Consider the following 15701-nt stretch of genomic DNA (forward strand, 5'->3'; position numbering starts at 1 on the left):
CCTAGAAAAGGCAAAAAGAAAAAAAAAATTTTTTTTTGATGTTAATATTTCATATTTGAAGAGGAAAAATTCACATATCTGAAGCATACAGGCCCATGATATTTTACAAGTTGAACACACTCAGGAAACCACAGACCACAAAGGAAAGCCGACAAATGTCCTCACCTCAGATGCCCCCAAGGACCATCACTATCCTGTCTGCCAAGGGCCTGGATGAAGTTTGCCTATTTAGAGTATATCTGCTTGGGAGTTCACATCATGGCTTAGGGGTTAAGAACCTGACATAGTGTCTGTGAGGATGCAAGTTCTATCCCTGGCCTTGCTCAGTGGGTTAAGGATCCAGCACTGCTGCAAGCTGTGGTGTAGGTTGCTAATGTGGCTCAGATTTGTCCTTGCTGTGTCCACTGCAGCTCTGATTCCACCCTTAGCCCAGGAGATTCCATATGCTACAGGTGCAGCCATAAAAAGAAAAAAGAGGAGTTCTCATCATGGCTCAGTGGTAACAATCTCGACTAGTATTCATGAGGATGCGGGTTTGATCTCTGGCCTCACTCAGTGGGTTAAGGATCCAGCGGTGCTATGAGCTGTGGTGCGTGTCGCAGATATAGGCATAGCTGTGGTGTAGGACGGCAGCTGCAGGTACATCCCTAAAAAGACAAAGAAAGAAAGAGAGAAAGGAAAGAAAGAAAGAGAGAAAGAAAGAGAAAAAGGAAGAAAAAAAGTTTATGTTCACTTGCTTTTGTACATTATATAAATCACATGATACTCTTTTGTCTCTGGCTTCGTTTGTTCACATTATATTCATGAGTATCATTCATATTGTTATGAGACTATAAAAATGTAAGATTACTTATTCTTATTTCTGTATAGAATTCCACTGGGTGCATTTGTTTGTTGTCGGTCACTGGAACAGTTCTGATTTTGGCCTTGAAGTGTTAAATGTTGCTGCCATAAACATTCTAATATGTACCTTTAGTAAACACATGTACGCATTTGTATGGGTGGTAGATACCTAGGACTCGGATGCTTAGGTCATAGGCCATGACTAGGTTCAGCTTTATTAAAGACGAACAATCAATATTCTAAAGTGGTGAACCAGTTTATGTTCCTACCAGCAGTGGGATCTAATTCAGTTTTTATATAGGGAAAACAAGGCTCAGGGCCAAAGCAGGTTACCAAAGTCACAAACGAATAAATTACAGAATTAGAACTAACACAGATTACGGAGTCCGGGGTCAATGGTTTTGTTTGTTTTTCTCTCTATTCCTTATTAACACTTATGAAGGCTTAAAAGTGGTCATTTGCCCTTTTGTCATCTTCACCAGGTCCCCTCACACACACGGACATACAGACACATACAAACGCTCTGTCCTCCATGTAGATTCTCGCAATACACATGCACATACATAAAGACAATGGCACACACGTAGACACATATACCCTTGTACACAGAGGCATGTGTGAACTCAGGTACCTATAGGTTTAGACACCCAGATGTACACATACATATAATACACAAAAAGCTGTAGACATGGAGACATAGGCAGACACATCGCCAGACACATACACAGACACACATCCAAGTACTTTGATACGCTTGGTTATACGCCGCCACATATTTTTTGTATTTCTTTCTTTTTTTTTTTTTTTTGACATCATGGCTTTTTTTTTTTTTTAAGTTGTTATTTCCCCAATACAATTTTTTTTTTCCTACCTTACAGCATGGTGACCCAGTTACACATACATGTACACATTCTATTTTCTCACATTATCATGCTTCATCATAAGTGACTAGACATAGTTTCCAGGGCTACACAGCAGGATCTCATTGATAATCTGTTCCAAAGGCAATAGTTTGCATCTATTAACCCCAAGCTCCCAATCCACCCGACTCTCTCCCTCTCCCCCTTGGCAACCACAAGTCTATTCTCCAAGTCCATGAGCTTCTTTTCTGTGGAAAGGTTCATTTGTGCTGTATATTAGATTCCAGACATGTGATATCATATGGTACTTGTCTTTCTCTTTCTGACTTACTTCAGTCAGTATGAGAGTCTCTAGTTCCATCCATGTTGCTGTAAATGGCATTATTTTGTTCTTTTTTTATGGCTGAGCAGTATTCCATTGTGTATATATACTACATCTTCTTAATCCAATCATCAGTGGACATTTGGGTTGATTCCATGTCTTGGCTAGGCAATGAACATGTGGGTGCATGCGTCTTTTTTAAGGAGAGTTTTGTCCAGATATATGCCCAGGATTGGGATTGTTGGGTCATATGATAGTTCTATGTATAGATTTCTAAGGTACCTCCATACTGTTCTCCATAGTGGTTGTACAAGCTTACATTCCCACCAACAGTGCAGGAGGGTTCCCTTTTCTCCACACCCCCTCCAGCATTTTTTATCTGTGGACATATTAATGATGGCTATTCTGACTGGTGTGAGGTGGTATCTCGTGGTGGTTTTGATTTGCATTTCTCTAATAATCAGGAATGTTGAGCATTTTTTCACGTGCTTGTTGTCCGTCTGTACATCTTTCTTGGAAAAATGTCTATTCAAGTCTTTTGCCTATTTTTCAATTGGGTTGTTGGCCTTTTTGCTGTTGAGTTGTATAAGTTGCTTGTATATTCTAGAGATTAAGTAAGCCCTTGTCAGTTGCATCATTTGAAAAGTATTTTCTCCCATTCTGAAAGTTGTCTTTTTGTTTTCTTTTTGGTTTCCTTTGCTGTGCAAAAGCTTGTCAGTTTGATTAGGTCCCATTGGTTTATTTTTACTCTTATTTCTGTTGCTTTGGGAGACTGACCTGAAAAAAATATTCATAAGGTTGATGTCAGAGGATGTTTTGCCCATGTTCTCTTCCAGGAGTTTGATGGTGTCTTGTCTTATGTTAAGTCTTTAGGCCATTTTGAGTTTATTTTGGTGCATGGTGTGAGGGTGTGTTCTAGTTTCATTGATTTGCATGCAGCTGTCCAGGTTTCCCAGCAATACTTGCTGAAAAGACTGTCATTTTCCCATTTTCTGTTCTTGGAGAAAGATTAATTGACCGTAGGTGTCTGGGTTTATTTCTGGGTTCTCTATTCTGTTCCATTGGTCTGTATATCTGTCTGTTTTGGTACCAGTACCACACCCTCTTGATGACTGTGGTTCTGTAATATTGCCTGAAGTCTGGGAGAGTGATGCCTCCTGCTTGGTATTTGTTCCTCAGGATTGCTTTGGCAATTCGGGGTCTTTTGTGGTTCCATATAAATTTTTAGATTGTTTGTCCTAGTTATGTGAAATATGTTGTGGATTATTTGATAGGGATTGCATTGAGTCTGTAGATTGCTTTGGGTATTATGGCCATTTTTACAATATTAATTTTTTCCAACCCAGGAGCATGGAATATCTTTCCATTTCTTTATATTTTCTTTAATTTCCTTGATTAATGTTTTATAGTTCTTGGCATATAAGTCCTTTACCTCCTTGGTCAAGTGTATTCCCAGGTATTTGATTTTTTGGGGTGCAATTTTTTAAAAGGTATTGTATTTTTCTATTCCTTTTCTAATATTTCATTGTTAATATACAGAAATGTGACTGATTTCTGAATGTTAATCTTATATCCTGCTACTTTTCTGAATTTGCTGGTCAGTTCAAGTAGTTTTTGGGTTGAGTCCTTAGGGTTTTCTATATAGTATCATGTCATCTGCATACAGTGACAGGTTTACTGCTTCTCTTCCTGTTTAGATGCCTTTTATTTCTTTTGTTTGTCTGATTGCTGAGGCTAGGACTTCCAGTACTATGTTGAATAGCAGTGGTGAGAGTGGACATCCTTGTCTTATTCCAGATTTTAGTGGGAAGGCTTTCATATTTTCCCCATTGAGTATTATATTTGCTGTGGGTTTGTCAAAATGGCTTTTATCATGTTAAGGTATGTTCCCTCTATACCCACTTTGGTAAGAATTTTGATCATGAATGGATGTCAGACTTTGTCAAATGCTTATTGTGCATCTATTGAGATTATCATGTGGTTTTTGACTTTTCTTTTGTTAACATGGTGTATGACGTTGATTGATTTGTGTATGTTGAACCATCCTTGTGCTCCTGGGGTGAATCCCACCTGGCCGTGGTGTGTGATCTTTTTGATATGTTTTTGGATTCGGATGGCTAAAATTTTGTTGAGAATTTTTGTGTCTGTATCCATCAAAGATATTGGCCTATAGTTTTCTTTTTTGGTGGTATCTTTGTCTGGTTTTGTAATTAGGGTGATGGTGGCATCCTAGAATGTCTTTGGGAGTGTTCATTCTTCTTTAACCTTTTGAAAAAGTTTAAAGAGGATGGGTATAATTTCCTCTTTGTATGTTTGGTAGAATTCATCTGTGAAGCCATCTAGTCCTGGACTTTTATTTGTAGGGAGTGTTTTTATGACATATTCAATTTCATTTGTAGTGATCGGTCTGTTCAGTTGATATATTTCTTTTTTATTCAGTTTTGGCAGGCTGTAAGTCTCTAGAAAGTTGTCCATTTCTTCTGGGTTGCCAAATTTGTTGGCTTACAATTGTTCATAGTATTCTCTCATGGTTTTTGGTATTTCTGTAGTATTCATTGTGACTTCTTTTTCATTTCTTATTTTGTTTATCTGGGTTTTTTTCTTTCCTCTTCTTGGTGAGTCTAGCCAGAGGTTTGTCAATTTTGTTTACCTTTTCAAAGAACCAGCTCTTGGTTTTACTGATATTTTTTCTATTGTTTTTTTAATCTCTATTTTATTGATTTCCTCTTTGATCTTTATAATTTTCTCCCTCCTGCTGACTTTAGGTCTTTTTTGTTCTTCTTTTTCTAATTCATTTATGTGTTGGGTTATTTCATACTTTGGCAACAAGAGAATAAATTCTTTAAGATTATATGTATATAATGCATGGGCTCTCAATACATACACGTGTATATGCTTAGTTTTCAGGTGATTTTATTTTTATATTTTAAAGTTTTCTAGAGAAATACATTTATACCCTACTTTGGTAACATGCCTGGAGCTTAAATATCAGATTGGTATCAATTCTAAATTTTCCATGTGGTATCAACTGGCCATGCCGTGTCCACTTCATTAATAAGCTATAATATCTAAATTAGGGGTCTGCTTTCCCCTCAAAGAACATTTTCTATTCATGGTCTGCTGAATTATTAAGTGATAATAATCATGTTGTCCGTTGATTGAAAGGCAGGTTCTACAATTTCAGAAGATAAGTAAAATATATGGGTTTTTTGGTTTGTTTTCTATCACTGTGTAACCAATTATTGCAAAGGTATTAGCTTAAAATAACATATGTTTATTATCTCAGTTTTGGGACAGGAGTCTGGATGCAGCATGATGATGTCCTCAGTTCAGAGTTTCAAAAGGTTGCAAGCAAGGTATCAGTCAAGCTCTAGGTAGAGCTTGTGGTTCTTTTATAAGCTTAAGTGATTATTGACAGAATTCAATTCCTTGTTACTTAAGACTCAGGTCCTAGATTTCTTGCTGGCTGTCATCTGGGCCATGTATTTAGCTCCTGGAGGCCACTTGTAGTCCCTTGCCACATCACCCTTTCACAACAATTAGTAATTAATTCATGAACGCCAGCAAAGGAATTTCTTGCTACAACTTCATAAGACAGTCTTGTGTTAACTCATCACCTTTGCTGTAGAATGTGTCCTAACACAGACGTGACTATCCGACCACTTTTCTACTGGTTAGCAGCAAGATACAAGTACCACTGATACTCAAAGAGTTGAAAGAATATACAAAGCTATGACTCAGGGTCATCTTAGAATTGTGCCTACCACAGTTGGCTTGAGAATTTTCTTTTCTGTGGTCCTTCTGACCATAATTAGCAGTAATAGTAAATAACCAACAATAACAGTAACCATAGTTACTGTTATGCCATTATAATCAGTATATATTCATAGGCCATACTGATTGTAGAAGCAACTTTTAGTCAAATTCATAGATAACAATATACTGGATTTCCGAATATACACATATTCAGACATACATAGCTACAAAGAAGTATGTATAAATCTTTCTTATTTCACATCCTACTATAGAACTAGAATCAGCCACAGTCCAATCTGCACACTTGATACTTTGACGCCAAATGTCATTATACTGTAGCTATTTTGCCCAGTGATTTCTTTAAGAGGGGAGTTATACTACCTTAGTCTCACCTCCAATTGAATAAGAAGATATTTGAGAACATGGGAGGAGGAGGAGGCGGTGACTCCTTTTGAAATGTAGCACACTTTGTTCTAAACCCTCTGAAAGACAGCCAAACCTTTATTAAAATGAAACCTTCGGCATAATGTGAAGCTCTCTCTCTCTCTGGACTGTACTATAAAATTTGGTTCAAAATAGATCCGAAACTTGTAATGGGTGTAAATATTCCTGCACGTGGTATGGTGGATTGGGATAAGATGCACAGGGCTTCCTGGGAAACGTGCCAAGCATTGGCTTAAGGGGACCCTATAAGGACTTTTCTTGCTTGGCTCCCTGACAAATAGCATGCCTGCTTAATCAAGACGTGGTGCAATATGGTGGCTGCCCTTTAACAAAGCAGTAATTGAAGACAAAAGACAAAAGAGACAGGTAGTGGACGTGATTAGAGGGATAATGGAGCCTGTAGATGATGTGAGATGGCAAATGAGAACACTTCATCCAGAAAGGCTGAGAGTCAGTTGGAAGTTAAATCCTATTTCATGACAATGATCCCAGGAAAGGCTGCCCAAGCCTTTCGTTCTGAGTAGGTGCTTAGAAGTATGAGATAAAATGCCTCACCTTTGGATGTGGACAGCCTGGGCAAGAATCCTGGCTCTGCTACTTACCAGCTTTGACTAGATAACTTAACTGTGTTAAGTCACCATGTCCTTATCATTGAAGTGGACATAAATGATATACATGAAACGTTCATTATAGTACTTGGCCCTAATAAACAACAGCAAAACCAGGAAAGAAGCAGAAGAACTTGTAGCTACAAAGATGACAAAACCCTTGCAGGTTTCTTCAGGTGGATCATTATCAAATGGAGGGAGTGGGGGCTGCTATTCAGGCAGAAGAATGATTCCAGAGCAACTTGCAAACTCCTACAATAGTGGCGAGAAGCCTCAGCCTTCAGGAGAGATCCAAGGTAATCAGACAGAAGATGCTTTGCTCCTCCTCTTACCTTGGGCCCAAAGGAAGCAATTTATTTTTTTTTTTAATTTAAATATCCTTAATTATAAAATGTTCCCTTTAATCAATAGCAATACTTCTTACCTCAACACCCATTCTGTCTGATATTGATTTAATTATGGAAGATTTACCTAGATTAGTGTTTGGGTTGTATATCTTTTCCCATCCTTTTGTTTTGCAATCTTTATCTTTTTATCTAATGTGTGACTGGTTAATAGCATATAGCTGGGTTCTGTTTTTGTTTTTTGGTTTTTTTTTTTAATCCTTAACTCCTTTATTTAAAAATTGAAGTATAGTTAACTCACAGTGTCATGTTAGTTTCAGGTGTACAACAAAGTGAAACAGTTATATATATACTTTTTTCAGATGATTTTCCCTTATAGGTTATTACAAACTACTGAGTATAATTCCCTGTTCTATATAGTAGGTCTTTGTTGGTACTATTTTATATATAGTAAGGAAGGAATTTCTTTATTTCCATTCCATCTGTGTCTCTTTTTCTAATTCTGTACTCAAAATATTAGAATCCATTGTCTTTTAACCTTGCCACCAAAGAAAAATGGCAAAAGAGAAGCAAAGATGAAGAAAGTTTGCTACTGGGATGCTTATGAGCTAACGAAGGTCAAACAGATTTGAGTCCCTCAAGAGGAGACAACAAAACTGGAACTTGGAAATGATGTCTGGGGTAATAATGGCCAAATGCTCAGTCTCTCTCTCTCTCTCTTTTTTTTCCCCCAGAACCAGTTTTTCAGAAAATAAAAAAGATGATGATGATGAGTAAGAAGTTAAATCATTGGAACTATGCATATGATCCATTGTTCACTTGCATTCATTCATGAATATTTAAAGTGCTGCCTTCTTAGCCAAACTAGAGTCTTTATAGAGTTTTTCTAGTCTCAAGGGACAAAATGTTTGGGAAAAATACTACCTTTTCTGCATCTGCTTTCCATTTCTTTTCCTCACTGTCAGCAGTGATTTCTAGGAGTGTAGTACTGAGGAAAGGGATGAAACCTTTGTGCATGTCATAGTCTCAATGCTCCTGTTTCCTCCGATAGCTCAGAACAGAGCATAGAATATGTGACAGCATTTTCAAATCAGTTGGTATGTGAACATTTGAATTGGAACTAAAGACCTCTTATCAGGATAAGATTTGCCCACATGACTTAAGCAATTAATATCTGTTGCTAATTAATAATGCTCTTAAATTACATTACTTTTAATTTGCTAGCTTTTATTGTTGTTGTTGTTTTTTTTTTTTGTCTTTTTTTACTATTTCTTGGGCCGCTCCCGCGGCATATGGAGGTTCCCAGGCTAGGGGTCGAATCGGAGCTGTAGCCACAGGCCTACGCCAGAGCCACAGCAACGCGGGATCCGAGCCGCGTCTGCAACCTACACCACAGCTCACGGCAACGCCGGATCGTTAACCCACTGAGCAAGGGCAGGGACCGAACCCGCAACCTCATGGTTCCTAGTCGGATTCGTTAACCACTGCACCACGACGGGAACTCCTAATGTGCCAGCTTTTAAAGGACATCAAGAGCCTATATATTTTGCAAACATAAAGTTGGGATAAGCATGCAAATTAGCTATTTTCCCATGTGTTAGCCAGTCAGATCAGCTGGCTACTCTTTATTACGCAGAACTGATGTTTCAAATACCCACATCAGAAACAGTCAAGAAAGGGAAAACATGGGATACCTGGTTAAACTGAACAACTACACAGGCCAAAATAGCCATATGAACCCTGTATTTGGTAAAATCATATTATATTTTTTTGTGGTAGAATATTTTATAGAAATATACCATCTCTTCCTGGCTCCATGGCTACACAGAGGTAGTTGTTTGATTTCCTTCTTCCAGATTCTTTAAATTGTTCATCAAGTTGTATTCTTTCCAGAATATATTATCTCTGATTCTCAAATAACTTATGACTGTACCCATCTTTCATGAGTTCTTTTAGAAAATACCAGATACTTTTGAAATATTTAAACATTGGTTGGTTGTTGCTGATGAAAAAAATGATTTATATACATCAATTTGTAAGCCCTATCCCCAAGTTAATGGTTTATTTAACTGCCATTGTCTTTGTTATCAATCATGAGCAAAATGTGAAGCATGGCCAGGGAGAAATAAGGTTAAAATTTGAAATTTGAGGTGGTTATATCTGGAATTTCAAACTCTAGAGATGCTATGATTTTGGTATCAGTAAAATTATTGTCACCATTATACTGAATGAATACAAACTGTAGATGTAATCATGAGGAAATTTCATTTTTCTTTCTCAATTAAACTATCTTGATTGGGACTAGTTTTGCTCCTGCCCCTGGATGAAAACTGACTGGAAATATTTATGAATTATAAGTGGTGGTAAGTAGTGGACATATCTAAATTTATATAATTAATATTAAGATTTCTGCCCAGTTTGGTGTAGGAAGGCTCACATCACAGACTAGGGTGTAAATATGGCTATTTTCTTCTTGGTATTGTCACCTCGTTCTCATGTCCTCCTCTTCTCCCATCTCCCTACTCTGCCTACTCTTCTTTGTCAGATCATGATTAGGGAAACTAGGAAAGTGGGGGCCAGAATAGCTTTACATGCCTGGTACTGTTGAGTTGGCATTGATATCTTTGGGTTTACCAGACATTTGAAATTGATTTTCTTTTGGTGGCTTTTTATGTGCACATGTTCTATGGTGACTCACCCTCCTCTCTCACTGCCCCCAAATTTGCTTTGCCGAGAAGGAGGCTCCCTTTCCTGAAACATCATTAACTCCTTCCTCAGTCTCTAGGTATCCAGAACTACTTGCAGATTCCTTCTGGTTATCTGTTTACTTCTAGAAGCAAACCTCTCACATAGAATTTAAAATACCTCCAAGTCTTTCTCATCAACTCCCTCTTATGGGTGAGTAATATTTGGTCTCTTGCCTTTGAGAATTTTCAGATGGGATTTAGACACCACTCCCTGTGTCTATTCTACTCTACTCAGCCATATATTTAGTCTTGAGATGAGGGACAGGCATCCTTCTGTAATCTTCTCCTTGGGGTTGGTGATGGTTAAGTCACACCCCACTGATAATTCACTCAAAAACTTTCCTCTGATAATCTTCTTGAAGCCCCTCTTTACTAAGCTGAGGGTTAGTTAGGGTGTAAGACCACCCACACCCTCCCTCAAGAATGGGACACATAGCATAGCTCTCTCCATAGAATCTCTTCATGAGCTTGCTCTAGTTCATTGATACCTTTGTTCTATGTAAGAGGTTATGAGCTGGGCATCCGTTTATGACTGCCTCCATTGTAAATTTGTGCTCTCTGTAGAATGTGTCATCTACTATGTCTTGGTTCCTTGGCTGAAACCTCTATTCAATGTTCTTTCATTTATATGATCATACATAGAGGTATAGTCTAGGGAGTGATTTTTAAAATTCAATCATTGTTTGAGCGACTTATGGTGCACCCAACGTTCTTCTAGGCTCAGGAAATAAGAGAGTGAACAAGGTACATAATGCCCCTCGACTCATGAAGCTTATATTCTTCTGAATGCAGGGATATAGTTTTAAAAAGAGAGAAAGAAATTAAAAATGTAATTTCAGAGAAGGGATAGGAGTCACTGTGTGCAGGTGAGCAGGGGGTCCTTTGAGGAAAGTGTGTGAAGGGACATCTGTAAGAAAGTGCCATTTGTACAGGAATTAATTAATTGAGAATGATGGAACCTACATCGTGGAATGAAAATACATACATTTTAACATACATAAGCACATCTGGAGAACTTTGAATAAAATGCAATGGGGAATTGTACCTACATTTCTGGTTCTTCCTCCTTTAGGATGGGGGAAGAAATCCTTCTGTTTTCTAGGGAAGAGTTTCTGATCTGATCCAATCAGGTCCCCCTCTTCCTCACCCGTGGGTCTCCCGCAGGTGGCCTGCATGGGGAGGTTTGTGACCTTGTATCAGCGCTCATTACATTTGTTGACTATTCTTAGTCTCTGCTAATGAGATCACTCAGAGTTTGCTTTGAGTATCACATCTTAATCACTTGATTTCTGCAGACGTATCCTTTCTCCAAATAAACTCTTCAAAATGCCTGCTGCTCGGTGCTCATTAACCTGGCAATGGCTTCTCGAACTCCAATTTGAAAATTTTCTCTGACATCTGAGACTTGTGTCCTGATCAGGATTCTCCAAATAGCAACAGTGGAAGAGGATTTTAGATTCTTGAGTGTGAGGGGGGAAAAAAAAAATCAATGACCAAATTCCCACCTGCAAGGGGATTTTTCCTTTCTGTGGCAGTGTGGATATCCCTCTCTTGGAATAGTGAAGATCCACCCCAACTCCACTGTCTGCCCAATTCCCACTTCATCATTTCATAAGGGTTAGGTGACTTAAAGATAACAAAATAATTAAGTAATGAGTAAATGCATGAGTAAAGAAGTGGATATTCATTGACTAGAAATTTTTTTTCTTATCTTTTCCTACGTTGAACCCACAGTTCATGTGACACATCCTTCATGATGAAGACAGCAGCCCTTATATAAACAAACACAGCTTAAGACCAGGACTAGGAGTTCCCAGCATGGTGCAGCAGAAACAAATCCAACTAGGAACCATGAAGTGGCGGGTTCGATCCCTGACCTCGCTCAGTGGGTTAAGGATCCTGCATTGCTGTGAGCTGTGGTGTAGGTCACAGATGTGGCTGGGATCTTGCATTGCTGTGGCTGTGGTGTAGGCCAGTGGCTACAGCTCTGATTAGACCCCTAGCCTGGGAACCTCCATATGCCAAGGGTGCGGCCCTAAAAACGACAACAACAACAACAAAAAAAAGCCAGGACCAAATATCATTATAAACATCTACATTTTCCCGTAGCTTTATTGCTTTATTGCTAAGTTGGTGACCTGTGTTTCTACACAATTGCCACTTGGAGAGGTCACCGTAAAGAGCTCTCAGATGCACAAATGTTCTAATCCAGAGCCAGAGAGCAGCACCTCCTCTTCCCTATTGTCAAATTTCACACCCTAGTGAATATATTTTATTGGTATGTTTTAAGTTTGCTCTAGGAGGACCGTTTCTAAATACCATTAGTTTTAGAATACCAAATCCTAAATTTTACTTTGCTCTTAAGAGGCAAGAGACTAAATTACAAACCATAATTGATAAATTGAAAAATCAGTTGCAGGCATATGTCGTTTTTGATGTTGAAATCATTCTGGAAAAAAAAAAATGAGCTTATTTAAAAATAAGCTTGACAGGCACTTACCAGAAAAAAATACTAGGTAGATACTCTGAGATGCTTATGGGAAGGGCTTATGTTGGAACAACCTACTAGGGGGAATAAGGACAAGGATTTCATGTTGCTTTGTTCCTCTCCCAGAATCCAAGGGTATATTCTAGGCTTCCAGCTCTAGTCCCATAAAAGGACTCACTCGATATGAATATTTGCCCTTCATCAACAGACTTTACAAACTACAGTGCATTGCCATCTCTAGTCTCTGCCTTCATGGAGCTCCTTAGATACCCTAAAACTTGGTCCTCTATCAGAAAACTTCAGCCTAATGAGGAAGATCAATTACCCTTGACTCGAAATAATCATTTCTGTAAAAGACATAACTGTAAGAATGGGTGTTGTTTTGATTAAGCCAGTCAGTTTGTGTATTCAAAAGAGGTCCCTAAAGTAGAAGGATCATCTAGAAACCATAGTTCTGTAGAAGTGTAAGTGTAGCCGAAATGCAGCCTCTGAACACCAGCACCAATTAAGTCTCAGAGACAGAGTTTTGGGTGAAGCAGAAAGAACAGCATTATTGCTTTGCCCGGCAAAGGAGGCCACAGCAGGCGGATGCCTCAAAACTGTGTCCTGCCTTGAGAGGGGACAGCAAGGGGTATTAGAGGTTTAGCTCAGAAGACAGGGTTATTGGTTAAGGCATCTGTATTACTGTCCCTCCATAGAGCATTTCAGAGTCATCACGACCGGTGGCAGTCCGTCCGGTGATGGTCTCTGGTGGTCTTCAGGATTATCGTTCCTCGACCTTCTCTCTGGAATGAAGACTGCTTACAGGGAAGGGGTACTAGGGAGTGTTCCAATTGCAAAAGAAAACACTAGGTGTAATATAACTCTAACTAGAAAGTAAACCTTAGTAATAAGTTAGAGGGCCAAGGCAGAGCATAACATAATGGAGACTGTTTTAACTAGTTTTATTTTTTAGCTATCACAAAAAATTTCTTTATCATTAACTCTTGAGTCAGCCTTTTGAGACTGAGGGGAGGCCTGGGAGGCTAAAGGAAGGGGTTTTACTTCAAAGCACAAGGACGTAGGGGCTTGTACACATTTTATAAGTACAGAATACATCCAGTCCACAGAGGAGGTAGTTGTATAATTAGGCTCTGAAACTTTGTTAGACCTGTTCCCAGGGTATCATCTTAACCTCAAGAAAAGGCAGAATCTCTGATTTTCCAAGGTGTAACCTGAATGGTATTCTATACTCAGGGCATAACCAAATCACTTAGGTGCCGCAGGGAACCACACTGGAGTAAGATATGTTTAGAACAGCCTTGTTTATAAAACAAGACTGGTCATTGGGCAGGACAGAATCTTGTAGTAAAATGAGAAGAGGCACAACCAGCCTTTTGGACTAGGGCAGGAGCCAGACTAACAGAGAGGATAGTGTTTTCAATGGTCTAAGAAGAGCTGGGGAAGTGGAGGGGATCCCTTGACAAAAATGCTCTTGCAGGCATGTGAAGCATGATGGTGGGGCATTCAGGAAGAGTCGGTATTTGGACTGCTACGTTGGTAGGTGGCAGAAGGCAAATTTTTGGTTTCTTTTACTGTCATCACATACCCTTAAGCAAATATTTTTGACCCTACCTCCAGCACAAACTCTTCATTTTCGAATTCTCTCTATTCCTACTGTTGCCACTCAGGACGAAGCCATCTCTTGCATGCACTACTGATGTACTTTTGGTGCCTTCTATCAGTTCTCACGCTAGTAGCATGAGAGTTTAAACATCTCAATAAGACTGTGTTATTTTTCCAAGCTCTGCGAGAGCTCGCCATTGCATAAAGAAACTGCTTTCCCTGGTCCACCAGCCTCACTCTCTATAACAAGCTCAATAGTGTCTTCCTAAAAGATATATCCACATCCTAAGCCCCAGAACCTGTGAATGTGACTTTATTTGAAAAAATGACCTTTGCACATGTAATTAAGTTGAGGATCTTGAGATGCAATCATCCTAGATTGTCCAGGTGGGCCTTAAATACAATGACAAACATCCTTCATGGAGAAGAGAGGGAGAGCCATGTGAAGACTGGGGCAGAGGTGGAAGTTACATAGCGACAAACCAAGGAGTATCTGGAGCCCCAGAGCTGGAAGAGGCAAGGAAGAATACTCCCCTGAAGACTTCAGAGAGGTCTGTGGATGTCTCAGTTTCAGATGTCTGGCCTGCATTGCTGGGAGAGAATCAAGTTCTGTTGTCTTAAGCCATCAAGTTTATGATAACTGTTATGGAAACCAAAGGAAACTAATATATTCCATGTACATCCCCCATTCTTCTGCTTTCCCACTTTATTCCTACTAGACTAGCCTGTATTTCCCCTTATTATTTTTTTAAATTTATTTTTCACTTTTTAGGGTCACACCTGTGGCATATGAAAGTTCCCAGACTAGGGATCGAATTAGAGCTACAGCTGTGGGCGTATGCCACAGCCACAGAAGCATGGGATCCAAGCCATGTCTGCAACCTACACTACTACACCACAACTCATGGCAATGTTGGATCCTTAACCCCCTGAGCAACACCAGGGATCGAACCCACATCCTCATGGATACTAGTTGGGTTTGTAACCTGCTGAGCCACAATGGGAACGCCCTCCCTTATTATTCTTTAAGTAAAACACACTTCTTGTCTTGTCTGTCTGGCCTGCTGTAACACAATACCACCGAAGATATAAGAAATAGAGCTTAGGTGTTCTTGCGATGGCTCAGTGGGTTAAGAATCTGACACAGTATCCATGAAGATGTGTGTTCAATCCCTGGCCTTGTTTAGTGGGTTAAGGATGGAGCATTGCTGTGGTAGGTCACATATGCAGCTTGAGTCTTGTATTGCTGTGGTGTGGTGTAGGCCAGCAGTTGCAGGTCCGATTCAGCTCCTATCCCAGGATCTTCTATATGCTGCAGGTGTGGCCCTAAAACGAAAAAAAAAAAAAAAAAAAGAACTTATTTTTCATACTTCCAGAGGCTTGACGTCAAATTTCAGGATGCCAGCATGTTCAGGGGCGAGGGCCCCCTTCCATGTTTCAGTCTCCTCATTTTATCTTCACATTGAGGGAGGGCCTAGGGGTCCCTCTGGATCCTATTTTATGAGGGTGCTAATCCTATTCATGAGGGCTAATTACCTCTCAAAGACCCCACTTCCGAATACCATCACATTGGACACTAGGATTTACCCAATGAATTTGAGGAGGGGGTGGGGGACACAAACGTTAAACTATAGCACTTCCTTAAACTTAGAGCCTTTATAGTAGCTGTTCTCTGCTTGGAATA

The 15701-nt window shown here is 39.4% G+C and overlaps 1 protein-coding gene and 1 long non-coding RNA gene across 5 annotated transcripts in view; one reads left to right on the forward strand and one right to left on the reverse strand.

The window, feature by feature from the left end:
- The window catches only part of LRRC4C (leucine rich repeat containing 4C), a 169249-nt gene that overhangs the window by 123098 nt on the left and 30450 nt on the right, over window positions 1–15701 (forward strand). The window lies entirely within an intron of this gene.
- LOC125125227 (uncharacterized) overlaps window positions 15256–15701 on the reverse strand; it is a 44687-nt gene continuing 44241 nt past the window's right edge. The window contains exon 6 of the long non-coding RNA XR_007134379.1: window positions 15256–15343. This is a non-coding gene — a long non-coding RNA (uncharacterized LOC125125227). The remainder of the gene's footprint in view (window positions 15344–15701) is intronic.

This window comes from Phacochoerus africanus, chromosome 4 (assembly GCF_016906955.1).
Source record: "Phacochoerus africanus isolate WHEZ1 chromosome 4, ROS_Pafr_v1, whole genome shotgun sequence".
NCBI classification, from domain to species: domain Eukaryota; kingdom Metazoa; phylum Chordata; class Mammalia; order Artiodactyla; family Suidae; genus Phacochoerus; species Phacochoerus africanus.